This window comes from Morone saxatilis, unplaced genomic scaffold, assembly GCF_004916995.1.
Source record: "Morone saxatilis isolate NCDOM2014 unplaced genomic scaffold, NCSU_SB_2.0 Contig21, whole genome shotgun sequence".
In the NCBI taxonomy this organism is placed as follows: domain Eukaryota; kingdom Metazoa; phylum Chordata; class Actinopteri; family Moronidae; genus Morone; species Morone saxatilis.
The window spans coordinates 21,247,795-21,252,336 of NW_023339774.1; the positions used below are offsets into that span (position 1 = coordinate 21,247,795).

Sequence of the window (4,542 nt, forward strand, 5' to 3'; positions counted from 1 at the left end):
TCCTCCTCCTCCTCCTCCCGACTCTCTGTGCAAGATGGCCGCCTGAGTGGAGAACTCACACATCTCCAATAAAAACTAACCCTAACAGCTCGCTTCCCCGCCTCAACTTCCACCGCCTGCACCCAGGACGATGAGACGACGGCACCGGCGACGGCTGCTCCCGGTTTAACGCAACGGAAGGCGAGTTTTGTCTCCGCAGTTATGGATTAAAGAGCAGAAACAGAGCTGGTGAGGAATTCACGAGCTACGTTAGCCTAGCCACAATAAACCAAACTGCAGATAATCAGACAGTATTAATCGCAACACACATGCTTGTCGCGTAATGGACTGCGCAGTCAGCGTGCAGGCAGGCTAGAACGCTACAGCTTGTTGTGGAGCGGTTAAACTAATTATAACACATTTACCCACTAAGATCTCTGCAATCGTCAACTGGTGGTTCTGTATTTATGTGTAGTAGCACCTTTCTATCAGCTAATCAACGTCTCTTCACATAAAATAAAGCAACGACATAGTTTTGCAACAGGGAAATAACGATTGAATACAAGTAAAAATGTAAAACGATATGGCATCTGGTACATTGATTGATGACTGTATTCTCAGTAAGAGTACGACTTTATCTGCCTGGCCAAGATTATTACGACCGGTTATTTCTCGGTAAAAGTTGACGACTTTATTGCTCGGGTGAAGTATTTATGACTTTAATTGCTTCGTATAAGGTTACGACTTTTCCTCTGGCGCTTAGGACCGTCAAGTTTATGTACGACTTTATTCTGGGGCATAATGTTGACGACTGGCCACTTTAGAGAGAGTTATAAGGTATAATAACACAGCTAGATTTAAAGGGGCAGGTTAATGAATGACTAGATAACAGCCTGGGAGTTAAGAGGAGTTTTATAATATGAATAATTAGCTGATGTTAACAGGTAGTGTTGGATAATTGATATGGATAACCAGCTGCAGTTGTAAAAGTTGGGTATAATAAGAACAACAGCTTGAGTGTAAAGGATGTATGGATATCATAAATAACTAGCGAGTGTAAAGAGGTTATAATAGGAACAACAGCTGACCGTTAAAAAGGAGTCTATAAAGTATTAATAACAGACAAACCGGCTGGAGTTACAAGGAGTTATGTGATAATCTAAAACACATGTCTGAAGTTGGAAAGGATATCGATATAATAACAACACGGGCTGGGTTAAGAAGGTATAGTTATAATGATCACGATAAACACAGCTGAGTTAAAGGAGTTCATTAATATATATAAACAGGGGCTATTTAAGAGAGTGTGGGTGCCATAATATAATAATTCACAGCGTGGAATGTTAAAGGAAGTTATGAATATAAGTATAACAGGCTTTGGAGGTGCTCAAAGAGTGGTTTATCAACTATAATCAGACAGCGTGGAGGTTAAAGGAGTTATAATAGTAATAAAACAGCTGACGGTTAAAAGGAGTATTTATCGTATATTATAGGACATGATCAGCCTGGAGTTAAAACGGAGTTGTCTATAAATATTAATAACAGCTGATTTGTAAAGGAGTTGGGATTAATCATGAATTAACAGCCTGAGTTAGAAAGGGGTGTTGATAATATAATAGACAGCTGAGTTAAAGGAGTTATAAGTATGACATGTAAGCTGCAGGTAAGGGAGCATGTGTCCCAATATAGGTAAACCACAGCTGCAGTTATAAGGAGGCTATAATGTCTATAATTAACCACAGCTGAGTAAAGGATTGCATAATGGATCATTTAACAGGCTGATTTAACAGGATGTTGATGAATTATCAATGAATCAGCTCTGAGTTTAAAGGATGGGGGTTAGTATTATACATAACAGGGCTGGAGTTAAAGGAGGTATATTAATGATAATTAACAGCTGAGGTAAAAGGATTAGTAGATGATGAATAAACAGGCTGAGTTAAAGGAGTTATAATATGATATACAGGCTGAGTTAAAGGAGTTATGGCCAATATGCAATAGACAGCTGATTAAAGGAACGTTCATGAATATAACAACACAGCTGAGTTAAAAGGAGGTTTGTAATATATACGGAACACTAGCTGGAGTTTTAAAGGATTATATATTATACGATAACACAGTCTGATTTAAAGGACCTGTTATAAGTGGAGTACCTTACAGCTGAGTTAAAGGAGGTGATTGGCCGAAGTATAACCATACACAGCCTGAGTTAAAGGAGTTGGTATAAGTATTACAGGTGGAACAAGCTTCGATGTTACAAGAGTTTGATGAATATAATAAACCAAGCTGGATTTGAACGAGAGGAGAGGTATTAAACTGATTTAACGTAATCAGCTGATGGTATAAAGGCAGTTATAATATAATAGAGCGAGCTGAGTTAAAGGACCGTTATAATATAATAACTCAGCTGGATTAAGAGGAGGTTGATAGTAATATGTAATAACAGCTGTTATCCTTAATAGGTGCGGTCCTCATAATTTCTGATAACAACACAGGCTGATGTTAAAGGAGTGGTGATCGAGAACTATAGACAACCACACGCCTGGAGTTAACACACCTGAGAGTATATCGGAATAGTAACGACACACCAGCGTGGAGTGTAAAGCGATGTTGTAGTAATAGTAAATAGACATATGCTGATTGTGTTAAAGGAGTATCATTAATATAATAACAGCTGAGTTAATGGAGTTGAGGCTGCTCGGGAACACCTTGTTTGGTGGTCGTGGCCGGTGGTGGACAGGTGTGTGATTGAATATACAGATAACGAGCTTGAATTTAAAGGAGTTGTATAATATTAATTTAACATTGCTGATGTTTAATACGGAGTGGTAGAAATATAATCTAACACGCTGAATTTCATATGGAGTGGTATGAACCTAATGACGATAGACAGCTGAGCGTTAGAAGGGAAGTGGTATAATATAATAACAGCTGGATTTAAGAAGTCGTGGGATAATATAATAACAGCTGATTTAAAGGAGTTATGAAGTAGTAATATACAGCAGGCTTGGAGTTAAAGGAGGGCTGTAGTGTATTGAAATGGTAAGCAGGGCTGATTTAGAAGGAGGTATAGTGAATGAGTAGATACACACAGCAGCTGCAGTTAAAGGGAGTTATTAATATTAATAAACAAGCTGATTTAAAGGATTAATGAGTATAATAACAGTGAGTTAAAGGAGTTTTATTATGTATTCACTTGTTGTGTTAAGAGGAAGTGTTATCATTATGAGAGTCATCTGGTTAAAAGGAGGGTGTGATGAAGTGATAATAGATAGCGCGTGGATTAAAGGAGGTGTATAGATGAGGGTAATAACAGGCACGGGCTGAGTTAAAGGATGTGTATTAATTATAAGTAACAAGCGTGGAAGTGTAAGAAGGATTGGATAATATAATAACAGCAGGCTGAGTTAAAGAGTTATTAGAGATATAACTAACAGGCTGAGGGTTAAATGGAGATCGGGTAAAATAATTAATAGCTGAGGTTAAAGGAGTTATAAGGTATAAGTATAACAGGTGAGTTAAGAGCGAGTTAAGAATTATGTAGAGTAAATCAGCTTGAGTTAAATTGGAGTTGATAATATAATAAAACAGCTGAGTTGTAAAGGAGTTGGATGAGGATATAACGACACGCTGAGTGTTAAGAGGGAGTGTATAACTGATCCAGGATGACCACGCTGGCGAGTTAAGCAGGATGGCGTTGATAATGGTATAATAACAGCTGAGTTACAGAGGAGTCGGTGATGAGAATAAGTAACAGCTGATTTCCTTAAAGGAGGTAGGGTATGAATAGTGAATAGACAGCTGGAGTGTATAAGGAGTTATAACTATAATAACACGCTGAGTTAGAAGCAGTTCATCGATCGAGCTGTGGTGAACAGTGAAATGAAAGGCTGATCGAGTGCAGGCTGTACAGTGAGATGGAAAACCCGGATGCGATCAGGTGAGCCTCCTCCTCCTGGCCTTGTCCTCCTTCCTCCCGAACTCGTCGCTGTGCATTGTTTATGGCTCTTGTGCTGTATATTATCTATCCCCATATATATGTAAGTTCTAATATTATGTCTTGTCTGTTCTCTTCTTTTCGTGCCCTCATGCTATCCTGTCTCTCTATTCCTTCATAGCATGTTGTTTGTGACGATTCCTATCTCGCGTGTTCGCGGATTCTCAGACGGTATATGGTTGCTATTAATTTATTTGATTAATAAATAATGTATGTTGTTCTTTGTATGTTCCTGTATTTCTCTCTATCAGATTAACTGTATTATATCAATCAGTATTTCAGTTCCTTCTTAGGATTCAGGCAACATTATATTTATAGAGAGGACTATATATATCTGATCCTTAGACAGTGGACAGACAGACAGATTAATTGCAAACAGATTATGTCAGGATCCAGCAGACGTATTCTAGAGAGGTGTGACAGACAGGCAAACTCATATTTGATATGTGTGTAGAAGACTGTATCAATGGTCTATATTTGTGTATGTTATATGACCTACTATTGCAAATCATGTAGGAGATTTCCCTTATATATGTGTAGAGGAGACAGACAAGACAGATCAGACA

At 38.2% G+C, this 4,542-nt stretch overlaps 1 protein-coding gene across 3 annotated transcripts in view; it reads left to right on the forward strand.

Annotated features, from left to right (window-relative positions):
- The first annotated feature begins 22 nt into the window (after positions 1–22).
- Positions 23–4,542, forward strand: part of zfyve16 (zinc finger, FYVE domain containing 16) — a 23,823-nt gene continuing 19,303 nt past the window's right edge. For 2 of the 3 annotated variants that reach the window (XM_035667487.1, XM_035667489.1), the window contains exon 1: positions 23–228. The gene's annotated coding sequence lies outside the window, so the exon portion shown is untranslated. The remainder of the gene's footprint in view (positions 229–4,542) is intronic. The other variant, XM_035667488.1, reaches the window with a different exon arrangement.